We start from the raw sequence: 13,670 nt of genomic DNA, 5'->3' as shown, positions 1-13,670 counted from the left end.
AATTTAATTATTTAATCTAAGCTGATATTTCCTAATTACTAAAAACCATATGTTTTTATGATAGTTTATACCAACACTATCAATTTATATTGTTATCTGCTTGTAAAACACTAACTTTTAAGTTATTATTCAACCTTTATCTATAATTAATTGAAAACTTTTTTTAGAAAGCAGCCATGCAGATCACTCAAGGATTGGTGAGACATAAATGGAGTTCATACACTGTGGGGAAAATAACAACCTCCAATTTGAAAATACAAGAATGCTGACAATAGTAATGGACTTATGCAATGTTTGGTTTATAATAATAGTGAATAATATTAAATTTATTTTGAATCTTAATGAAAAATTGGTATGCATCATTAACTTGTAATCTTGTTCTTAAGGTTATCTTTGGCAATTAGAATCTTATTAGTTTTTAATCATTTATATATTATTTTGTTAAATACATCTGATTAATATTTTGAACTGTTTTAAAACACTGATTTTTCAAGTTAGTGTCTTGAACCCTTTAATACTAGATTAGAAAATTATACTTTTTGCATTTTTGAACATTCAATTATTAATTCTAAGCTGATACTTTATATTTACTTAAAAACATATGTTGTTATGATATTTTGACCAACATTAGCAATTTATATTTTCATTCTGTTTATAAAACACTGATTTTTTATGTTAGTGTATTGAAAACTTAAATACTAAATTTAAAAAATGATACTTATTTAGCTTTTTGAACTTTCAATTATTTATTTAAATTGATACTTTATAAAAACCATAAAACATACAATCATATGGTATATTTGACAAATATATCTCCGATTAATATTTTGAACTGTTTATAAAACACTCAATTCTCAAGTTCGAGTTTTGAAATCTCCACAACTAGATTAAGAAAGTGATACCTATTTAGCATTTTGACAATTTAATTATTTAATCTAAGCTGATATTTACTAATTACTAAAAACCATATGTTTTAATGATAGTTTATACCAACATTATCAATTTAAATTGTTATCTGCTTGTAAAACACTAAACTTTTAAGTTATTATTCTACCTTTATCTATAATTAAATGAAAACATTTTTTTAGAAAGCAGCTAAGCAGATCACTCAAGCATTGGTGAGACATAAATTGGAGTTCACACCCTGTGGGGAAAGTAACAACCTCCAATGTTGAAAATAAACAAGAAGATGCTGATAATAGTAATGGACTTATGCAATGTTTGTGGTTTATAATAATAGTGAATAATATTAAATTTGTTTTGAATCTTAATGAAAAAATTGTTATGCAGCATTAACTTGTAATATTGTGACTTAAGGTTATCTTTGGCAATTGGAATCTTATTAGTTTCTAATCATTTATATGATAATTTTGTTAAATACATCTGATTAATATTTTGAACTGTTTATAAAACACTGATTTTTCAAGTTAGTGTCTTGAACCCTTTAATACTAGATTAAGAAAATTATACTTTTTTGCATTTTTGAACATTCAATTATTAATTCTAATCTGATACTTCATAATTACTAAAAAACAAATAATGTTATAATATTTTTTACCAACATTAACAATTTATATTTTCAATCTGTTTATAAAACACTGAATATTTATGTTAGTGTTTTGAAAACTTCACTACTAAATTTAAAAAATGATACTTATTTAGCCTTTTGAACTTTCAATTATTTATTTATAATTGATACTTTATGAAAACCATAAAACATACAATCATATGGTAATTTTGACAAATATATATCCGATTAATATTTTGAACTGTATATAAAAACTCAATTCTCAAGTTCGAGTTTTGAAATCTCCACAACTAGATTAAGAAAGTGATATCTATTTAGCATTTTGAAAATTTAATTATTTAATTTAAGCTGATATTTCCTAATTACTAAAAACCATATGTTTTTATGATAGGTTATACCAACACTATCAATTTATATAGTTAGCTGCTTGTAAAACACTAAACTTTTAAGTTATTATTACCTTTATCTATAATTAATTGAAAACGTTTTTTTAGAAAGCAGCCATGCAGATCACTCAAGGGTTGGTGAGACATAAATTGGAGTTCATACCCTGTGGGGAAAATAACAACCTCCAATGTTAAAAATAAACAAGAAGATGCTGATAATAGTAATGGACTTATGCAATGTTCGTGGTTTATAATAATAGTGAATAATATTAAATTTGTTTTGAATCTTAATGACAAAATTGTTATGCAGCATTAACTTGTAATATTGTGACTTAAGGTTATCTTTGGCAATTAGAATCTTATTAGTTTCTAATCATTTATATTATTATTTTGTTAAATACATCTAATTAATATTTTGAACTGTTTATAAAACACTGATTTTTCAAGTTAGTGTCTTGAACACTTTAATACTAGATTAAGAAAATTATACTTTTTTGCATTTTTGAACATTCAATTATTAATTATAATCTGATACTTCATAATTACTAAAAAACAAATAATGTTATAATATTTTTGACCAACATTAACAATTTATATTTTCATTCTGTTTATAAAACACTGAATATTTATGTTAGTGTTTTGAAAACTTCACTTCTAAATTTAGAAAATGATACTTATTTAGCCTTTTGAACTTTCAATTATTTATTTATAATTGATACTTTATAAAAACCATAAAACATACAATCATATGGTAATTTTGACAAATATATATCCGATTAATATTTTGAACTGTATATAAAAACTCAATTCTCAAGTTCGAGTTTTGAAATCTCCACAACTAGATTAAGAAAGTGATATCTATTTAGCATTTTGAAAATTTAATTATTTAATCTATGCTGATATTTCCTAATTACTAAAAACCATATGTTTTAATGATAGTTTATACCAACATTATCAATTTATATTGTTATCTGCTTGTAAAACACTAAACTTTTAAGTTATTATTAACCTTTATCTATAATTAATTGAAAACTTTTTTTAGAAAACAGCTATGCTGATCACTCAAGCATTGGTGAGACATAAATTGGAGTTCATACCCTGTGGGGAAAGTAACAACCTCCAATGTTAAAAATAAACAAGAAGATGCTGATAATAGTAATGGACTTATGCAATGTTCGTGGTTTATAATAATAGTGAATAATATTAAATTTGTTTTGAATCTTAATGACAAAATTGTTATGCAGCATTAACTTGTAATCTTGTTTCTTAAGGTCATCGTTGGCAATAAGAATCTTATTAGTTTTTAATCATTTATATGATAATTTTGTTAAATACATCTGATTTATATTTTGAACTGTTTATAAAACACTGATTTTTCAAGTTAGTGTCTTGAACCCTTTAATACTAGATTAAGAAAATTATGCTTTTTTGCATTTTTGAACATTCAATTATTAATTCTAATCTGATACTTCATAATTACTAAAAAACAAATAATGTTATAATATTTTTGACCAACATTAACAATTTATATTTTCATTCTGTTTATAAAACACTGATTTTTATGTTAGTGTATTGAAAACTTCACTACTAAATTTAGAAAATGATACTTATTTAGCCTTTTGAACTTTCAATTATTTATTAAAATTGATACTTTATAAAAACCATAAAACATACAATCATATGGTATATTTGACAAATATATCTCCGATTAATATTTGAACTGTTTATAAAACACTCAATTCTCAAGTTCGAGTTTTGAAATCTCCACAACTAAATTAAGAAAGTGATATCTATTTAGCATTTTGAAAATTTAATTATTTAATCTAAGCTGATATTTCCTAATTACTAAAAACCATATGTTTTTATGATAGGTTATACCAACACTATCAATTTATATAGTTAGCTGCTTGTAAAACACTAAACTTTTAAGTTATTATTAACCTTTATCTATAATTAATTGAAAAGATTTTTTAGAAAGCAGCCATGCAGATCACTCAAGGATTGGTGAGACATAAATTGGACTTCATACCCTGTGGGGAAAATAACAACCTCCAATGTTGAAAATAAACAAGAAGATGCTGACAATAGTAATGGACTTATGCAATGTTCGTGGTTTATAGTAAAAGTGAATAATATTAAATTTGTTTTGAATCTTAATGACAAAATTGTTATGCAGCATTAACTTGTAATATTGTGACTTAAGGTTATCTTTGGCAATTAGAATCTTATTAGTTTCTAATCATTTATATTATTATTTTGTTAAATACATCTAATTAATATTTTGAACTGTTTATAAAACACTGATTTTTCAAGTTAGTGTCTTGAACCCTTTAATACTAGATTAAGAAAATTATACTTTTTTGCATTTTTGAACATTCAATTATTAATTCTAAGCTGATACTTTATATTTACTTAAAAACATATGTTGTTATGATATTTTTGACCAACATTAGCAATTTATATTTTCAATCTGTTTATAAAACACTGATTTTTTATGTTAGTGTATTGAAAACTTAAATACTAAATTTAGAAAATGATACTTATTTAGCTTTTTGAACTTTCAATTATTTATTTAAATTGATACTTTATAAAAACCATAAAACATACAATCATATGGTATATTTGACAAATATATCTCCGATTAATATTTTGAACTGTTTATAAAACACTCAATTCTCAAGTTCGAGTTTTGAAATCTCCACAACTAGATTAAGAAAGTGATACCTATTTAGCATTTTGACAATTTAATTATTTAATCTAAGCTGATATTTACTAATTACTAAAAACCATATGTTTTAATGATAGTTTATACCAACATTATCAATTTAAATTGTTATCTGCTTGTAAAACACTAAACTTTTAAGTTATTATTCTACCTTTATCTATAATTAAATGAAAACATTTTTTTAGAAAGCAGCTAATGCAGATCACTCAAGCATTGGTGAGACATAAATTGGAGTTCACACCCTGTGGGGAAAGTAACAACCTCCAATGTTGAAAATAAACAAGAAGATGCTGATAATAGTAATGGACTTATGCAATGTTTGTGGTTTATAATAATAGTGAATAATATTAAATTTGTTTTGAATCTTAATGAAAAAATTGTTATGCAGCATTAACTTGTAATATTGTGACTTAAGGTTATCTTTGGCAATTGGAATCTTATTAGTTTCTAATCATTTATATGATAATTTTGTTAAATACATCTGATTAATATTTTGAACTGTTTATAAAACACTGATTTTTCAAGTTAGTGTCTTGAACCCTTTAATACTAGATTAAGAAAATTATACTTTTTTGCATTTTTGAACATTCAATTATTAATTCTAATCTGATACTTCATAATTACTAAAAAACAAATAATGTTATAATATTTTTGACCAACATTAACAATTTATATTTTCATTCTGTTTATAAAACACTGAATATTTATGTTAGTGTTTTGAAAACTTCACTTCTAAATTTAGAAAATGATACTTATTTAGCTTTTTGAACTTTCAATTATTTATTTATAATTGATACTTTATAAAAACCATAAAACATACAATCATATGGTAATTTTGACAAATATATATCCGATTAATATTTTGAACTGTATATAAAAACTCAATTCTCAAGTTCGAGTTTTGAAATCTCCACAACTAGATTAAGAAAGTGATATCTATTTAGCATTTTGAAAATTTAATTATTTAATCTATGCTGATATTTCCTAATTACTAAAAACCATATGTTTTAATGATAGTTTATACCAACATTATCAATTTATATTGTTATCTGCTTGTAAAACACTAAACTTTTAAGTTATTATTCAACCTTTATCTATAATTAATTGAAAACATTTTTTTAGAAAACAGCTATGCTGATCACTCAAGCATTGGTGAGACATAAATTGGAGTTCATACCCTGTGGGGAAAGTAACAACCTCCAATGTTAAAAATAAACAAGAAGATGCTGATAATAGTAATGGACTTATGCAATGTTCGTGGTTTATAATAATAGTGAATAATATTAAATTTGTTTTGAATCTTAATGACAAAATTGTTATGCAGCATTAACTTGTAATCTTGTTTCTTAAGGTCATCGTTGGCAATAAGAATCTTATTAGTTTTTAATCATTTATATGATAATTTTGTTAAATACATCTGATTAATATTTTGAACTGTTTATAAAACACTGATTTTTCAAGTTAGTGTCTTGAACCCTTTAATACTAGATTAAGAAAATTATGCTTTTTTGCATTTTTGAACATTCAATTATTAATTCTAATCTGATACTTCATAATTACTAAAAAACAAATAATGTTATAATATTTTTGACCAACATTAACAATTTATATTTTCATTCTGTTTATAAAACACTGATTTTTTATGTTAGTGTATTGAAAACTTCAATACTAAATTTAGAAAATGATACTTATTTAGCTTTTTGAACTTTCAATTATTTATTAAAAATTGATACTTTATAAAAACCATAAAACATACAATCATATGGTATATTTGACAAATATATCTCCGATTAATATTTGAACTGTTTATAAAACACTCAATTCTCAAGTTCGAGTTTTGAAATCTCCACAACTAAATTAAGAAAGTGATATCTATTTAGCATTTTGAAAATTTAATTATTTAATCTAAGCTGATATTTCCTAATTACTAAAAACCATATGTTTTTATGATAGGTTATACCAACACTATCAATTTATATAGTTAGCTGCTTGTAAAACACTAAACTTTTAAGTTATTATTAACCTTTATCTATAATTAATTGAAAAGGTTTTTTTAGAAAGCAGCCATGCAGATCACTCAAGGATTGGTGAGACATAAATTGGACTTCATACCCTGTGGGGAAAATAACAACCTCCAATGTTGAAAATAAACAAGAAGATGCTGACAATAGTAATGGACTTATGCAATGTTCGTGGTTTATAGTAATAGTGAATAATATTAAATTTGTTTTGAATCTTAATGAAAAAAATGGTATGCAGCATTAACTTGTAATCTTGTTTCTTAAGGTCATCGTTGGCAATAAGAATCTTATTAGTTTTTAATCATTTATATGATAATTTTGTTAAATACATCTGATTAATATTTTGAACTGTTTATAAAACACTGATTTTTCAAGTTAGTGTCTTGAACCCTTTAATACTAGATTAAGAAAATTATGCTTTTTTGCATTTTTGAACATTCAATTATTAATTCTAATCTGATACTTCATAATTACTAAAAAACAAATAATGTTATAATATTTTTGACCAACATTAACAATTTATATTTTCATTCTGTTTATAAAACACTGAATATTTATGTTAGTGTTTTGAAAACTTCACTTCTAAATTTAGAAAATGATACTTATTTAGCCTTTTGAACTTTCAATTATTTATTTATAATTGATACTTTATAAAAACCATAAAACATACAATCATATGGTAATTTTGACAAATATATATCCGATTAATATTTTGAACTGTATATAAAAACTCAATTCTCAAGTTCGAGTTTTGAAATCTCCACAACTAGATTAAGAAAGTGATATCTATTTAGCATTTTGAAAATTTAATTATTTAATCTATGCTGATATTTCCTAATTACTAAAAACCATATGTTTTTATGATAGTTTATACCAACACTATCAATTTATATAGTTAGCTGCTTGTAAAACACTAAACTTTTAAGTTATTATTCAACCTTTATCTATAATTAATTGAAAACGTTTTTTTAGAAAGCAACCATGCAGATCACACAAGGATTGGTGAGACATAAATTGGAGTTCATACACTGTGGGGAAAATAACAACCTCCAATGTTGAAAATAAACAAGAAGATGCTGACAATAGTAATGGACTTATGTAATGATTGTGGTTTATAATAATAGTGAATAATATTAAATTTATTTTGAATCTTAATAAAAAAATTGGTAACCATCATTAGCTTGTAATCTTGTTTCTTAAGGTCATCGTTGGCAATTAGAATCTTATTAGTTTTTAATCATTTATATGATAATTTTGTTAAATACATCTGATTAATATTTTGAACTGTTTATAAAACACTGATTTTTCAAGTTAGTGTCTTGAACCCTTTAATACTAGATTAAGAAAATTATACTTTTTTGCATTTTTGAACATTCAATTATTAATTCTAAGCTGATACTTCATAATTACTTAAAAACATATGTTGTTATGATATTTTTGACCAACATTAGCAATTTATATTTTCAATCTGTTTATAAAACACTGATTTTTTATGTTAGTGTATTGAAAACTTCAATACTAAATTTAGAAAATGATACTTATTTAGCTTTTTGAACTTTCAATTATTTATTAAAAATTGATACTTTATAAAAACCATAAAACATACAATGATATGGTAATTTTGACAAATATATCTCCGATTAATATTTTGAACTGTTTATAAAACACTCAATTCTCAAGTTCGAGTTTTGAAATCTCCACAACTAGATTAAGAAAGTGATATCTATTTAACATTTTGAAAATTTAATTATTTAATCTATGCTGATATTTCCTAATTACTAAAAACCATATGTTTTTATGATAGTTTATACCAACACTATCAATTTATATAGTTAGCTGCTTGTAAAACACTAAACTTTTAAGTTATTATTCAACCTTTATCTATAATTAATTGAAAACGTTTTTTTAGAAAGCAACCATGCAGATCACTCAAGGATTGGTGAGACATAAATTGGAGTTCATACACTGTGGGGAAAATAACAACCTCCAATGTTGAAAATAAACAAGAAGATGCTGACAATAGTAATGGACTTATGTAATGATTGTGGTTTATAATAATAGTGAATAATATTAAATTTATTTTGAATCTTAATGAAAAAATTGGTAACCATCATTAGCTTGTAATCTTGTTTCTTAAGGTCATCGTTGGCAATTAGAATCTTATTAGTTTTTAATCATTTATATGATAATTTTGTTAAATACATCTGATTAATATTTTGAACTGTTTATAAAACACTGATTTTTCAAGTTAGTGTCTTGAACCCTTTAATACTAGATTAAGAAAATTATACTTTTTTGCATTTTTGAACATTCAATTATTAATTCTAAGCTGATACTTCATAATTACTTAAAAACATATGTTGTTATGATATTTTTGACCAACATTAGCAATTTTTATTTTCAATCTGTTTATAAAACACTGATTTTTTATGTTAGTGTATTGAAAACTTCAATACTAAATTTAGAAAATGATACTTATTTAGCTTTTTGAACTTTCAATTATTTATTAAAATTGATACTTATAAAAACCATAAAACATACAATGATATGGTAATTTTGACAAATATATCTCCGATTAATATTTTGAACTGTTTATAAAACACTCAATTCTCAAGTTCGAGTTTTGAAATCTCCACAACTAGATTAAGAAAGTGATATCTATTTAGCATTTTGAAAATTTAATTATTTAATCTAAGCTGATATTTCCTAATTACTAAAAACCATATGTTTTTATGATAGTTTATACCAACACTATCAATTTATATAGTTAGCTGCTTGTAAAACACTAAACTTTTAAGTTATTATTCAACCTTTATCTATAATTAATTGAAAACGTTTTTTTAGAAAGCTACCATGCAGATCACTCAAGGATTGGTGAGACATAAATTGGAGTTCATACACTGTGGGGAAAATAACAACCTCCAATGTTGAAAATAAACAAGAAGATGCTGACAATAGTAATGGACTTATGCAATGATTGTGGTTTATAATAATAGTGAATAATATTAAATTTATTTTGAATCTTAATGAAAAAATTGGTAACCATCATTAGCTTGTAATCTTGTTTCTTAAGGTCATCGTTGGCAATTAGAATCTTATTAGTTTTTAATCATTTATATGATAATTTTGTTAAATACATCTGATTAATATTTTGAACTGTTTATAAAACACTGATTTTTCAAGTTAGTGTCTTGAACCCTTTAATACTAGATTAAGAAAATTATACTTTTTGCATTTTTGAACATTCAATTATTAATTCTAAGCTGATACTTCATAATTACTTAAAAACATATGTTGTTATGATATTTTTGACCAACATTAGCAATTTTTATTTTCAATCTGTTTATAAAACACTGATTTTTTATGTTAGTGTATTGAAAACTTCAATACTAAATTTAGAAAATGATACTTATTTAGCTTTTTGAACTTTCAATTATTTATTAAAAATTGATACTTTATAAAAACCATAAAACATACAATCATATGGTATATTTGACAAATATATCTCCGATTAATATTTGAACTGTTTATAAAACACTCAATTCTCAAGTTCGAGTTTTGAAATCTCCACAACTAAATTAAGAAAGTGATATCTATTTAGCATTTTGAAAATTTAATTATTTAATCTATGCTGATATTTCCTAATTACTAAAAACCATATGTTTTAATGATAGTTTATACCAACATTATCAATTTATATTGTTATCTGCTTGTAAAACACTAAACTTTTAAGTTATTATTAACCTTTATCTATAATTAATTGAAAACTTTTTTTAGAAAACAGCTATGCTGATCACTCAAGCATTGGTGAGACATAAATTGGAGTTCATACCCTGTGGGGAAAGTAACAACCTCCAATGTTAAAAATAAACAAGAAGATGCTGATAATAGTAATGGACTTATGCAATGTTCGTGGTTTATAATAATAGTGAATAATATTAAATTTGTTTTGAATCTTAATGACAAAATTGTTATGCAGCATTAACTTGTAATCTTGTTTCTTAAGGTCATCGTTGGCAATAAGAATCTTATTAGTTTTTAATCATTTATATGATAATTTTGTTAAATACATCTGATTAATATTTTGAACTGTTTATAAAACACTGAATATTTATGTTAGTGTTTTGAAAACTTCACTTCTAAATTTAGAAAATGATACTTATTTAGCCTTTTGAACTTTCAATTATTTATTTATAATTGATACTTTATAAAAACCATAAAACATACAATCATATGGTAATTTTGACAAATATATATCCGATTAATATTTTGAACTGTATATAAAAACTCAATTCTCAAGTTCGAGTTTTGAAATCTCCACAACTAGATTAAGAAAGTGATATCTATTTAGCATTTTGAAAATTTAATTATTTAATCTATGCTGATGTTTCCTAATTACTAAAAACCATATGTTTTAATGATAGTTTATACCAACACTATCAATTTATAAAGTTAGCTGCTTGTAAAACACTAAACTTTTAAGTTATTATTAACCTTTATCTATAATTAATTGAAAACGTTTTTTTAGAAAGCAGCCATGCAGATCACTCAAGCATTGGTGAGACATAAATTGGAGTTCATACCCTGTGGGGAAAGTAACAACCTCCAATGTTAAAAATAAACAAGAAGATGCTGATAATAGTAATGGACTTATGCAATGTTCGTGGTTTATAATAATAGTGAATAATATTAAATTTGTTTTGAATCTTAATGAAAAAAATGGTATGCAGCATTAACTTGTAATCTTGTTTCTTAAGGTCATCGTTGGCAATAAGAATCTTATTAGTTTTTAATCATTTATATGATAATTTTGTTAAATACATCTGATTAATATTTTGAACTGTTTATAAAACACTGATTTTTCAAGTTAGTGTCTTGAACCCTTTAATACTAGATTAAGAAAATTATGCTTTTTTGCATTTTTGAACATTCAATTATTAATTCTAATCTGATACTTCATAATTACTAAAAAACAAGTAATGTTATAATATTTTTGACCAACATTAACAATTTATATTTTCATTCTGTTTATAAAACACTGAATATTTATGTTAGTGTTTTGAAAACTTCACTTCTAAATTTAGAAAATGATACTTATTTAGCTTTTTGAACTTTCAATTATTTATTAAAAATTGATACTTTATAAAAACCATAAAACATACAAACATATGGTAATTTTGACAAATATATCTCCGATTAATATTTTGAACTGTTTATAAAACACTCAATTCTCAAGTTCGAGTTTTGAAATCTCCACAACTAGATTAAGAAAGTGATATCTATTTAGCATTTTGAAAATTTAATTATTTAATCTAAGCTGATATTTCCTAATTACTAAAAACCATATGTTTTTATGATAGTTTATACCAACACTATCAATTTATATAGTTAGCTGCTTGTAAAACACTAAACTTTTAAGTTATTATTCAACCTTTATCTATAATTAATTGAAAACGTTTTTTTAGAAAGCTACCATGCAGATCACTCAAGGATTGGTGAGACATAAATTGGAGTTCATACACTGTGGGGAAAATAACAACCTCCAATGTTGAAAATAAACAAGAAGATGCTGACAATAGTAATGGACTTATGCAATGATTGTGGTTTATAATAATAGTGAATAATATTAAATTTATTTTGAATCTTAATGAAAAAATTGGTAACCATCATTAGCTTGTAATCTTGTTTCTTAAGGTCATCGTTGGCAATTAGAATCTTATTAGTTTTTAATCATTTATATGATAATTTTGTTAAATACATCTGATTAATATTTTGAACTGTTTATAAAACACTGATTTTTCAAGTTAGTGTCTTGAACCCTTTAATACTAGATTAAGAAAATTATACTTTTTTGCATTTTTGAACATTCAATTATTAATTCTAAGCTGATACTTCATAATTACTTAAAAACATATGTTGTTATGATATTTTTGACCAACATTAGCAATTTTTATTTTCAATCTGTTTATAAAACACTGATTTTTTATGTTAGTGTATTGAAAACTTCAATACTAAATTTAGAAAATGATACTTATTTAGCTTTTTGAACTTTCAATTATTTATTAAAAATTGATACTTTATAAAAACCATAAAACATACAATCATATGGTATATTTGACAAATATATCTCCGATTAATATTTGAACTGTTTATAAAACACTCAATTCTCAAGTTCGAGTTTTGAAATCTCCACAACTAAATTAAGAAAGTGATATCTATTTAGCATTTTGAAAATTTAATTATTTAATCTATGCTGATATTTCCTAATTACTAAAAACCATATGTTTTAATGATAGTTTATACCAACATTATCAATTTATATTGTTATCTGCTTGTAAAACACTAAACTTTTAAGTTATTATTAACCTTTATCTATAATTAATTGAAAACTTTTTTTAGAAAACAGCTATGCTGATCACTCAAGCATTGGTGAGACATAAATTGGAGTTCATACCCTGTGGGGAAAGTAACAACCTCCAATGTTAAAAATAAACAAGAAGATGCTGATAATAGTAATGGACTTATGCAATGTTCGTGGTTTATAATAATAGTGAATAATATTAAATTTGTTTTGAATCTTAATGACAAAATTGTTATGCAGCATTAACTTGTAATCTTGTTTCTTAAGGTCATCGTTGGCAATAAGAATCTTATTAGTTTTTAATCATTTATATGATAATTTTGTTAAATACATCTGATTAATATTTTGAACTGTTTATAAAACACTGAATATTTATGTTAGTGTTTTGAAAACTTCACTTCTAAATTTAGAAAATGATACTTATTTAGCCTTTTGAACTTTCAATTATTTATTTATAATTGATACTTTATAAAAACCATAAAACATACAATCATATGGTAATTTTGACAAATATATATCCGATTAATATTTTGAACTGTATATAAAAACTCAATTCTCAAGTTCGAGTTTTGAAATCTCCACAACTAGATTAAGAAAGTGATATCTATTTAGCATTTTGAAAATTTAATTATTTAATCTATGCTGATGT

General features: G+C 23.6%; 2 long non-coding RNA genes across 3 annotated transcripts; both read left to right on the top strand.

The window, feature by feature from the left end:
• Nucleotides 1–1,175: 1,175 nt before the first annotated feature.
• Nucleotides 1,176–3,918, top strand: LOC113560228. The gene is made up of 3 exons (XR_003406097.1): nt 1,176–1,219; nt 2,957–3,087; nt 3,889–3,918. It is a non-coding gene; the product is annotated as an uncharacterized LOC113560228 (long non-coding RNA).
• A 63-nt stretch (nt 3,919–3,981) lies between these two features.
• LOC113560220 lies at nt 3,982–6,726 on the top strand. 2 transcript variants are annotated; one of them, XR_003406093.1, is made up of 3 exons: nt 3,982–4,019; nt 5,762–5,892; nt 6,697–6,726. It is a non-coding gene; the product is annotated as an uncharacterized LOC113560220 (long non-coding RNA). The 2 variants fall into 2 exon arrangements; XR_003406094.1 differs by lacking the exon at nt 3,982–4,019 and adding an exon at nt 4,913–4,956.
• Nucleotides 6,727–13,670: the final 6,944 nt, after the last annotated feature.

The sequence above is a fragment of the Rhopalosiphum maidis genome, chromosome 3 (genome assembly GCF_003676215.2).
Source record: "Rhopalosiphum maidis isolate BTI-1 chromosome 3, ASM367621v3, whole genome shotgun sequence".
Taxonomy (NCBI): domain Eukaryota; kingdom Metazoa; phylum Arthropoda; class Insecta; order Hemiptera; family Aphididae; genus Rhopalosiphum; species Rhopalosiphum maidis.
This window is presented reverse-complemented; position numbering and strand designations above follow the sequence as displayed.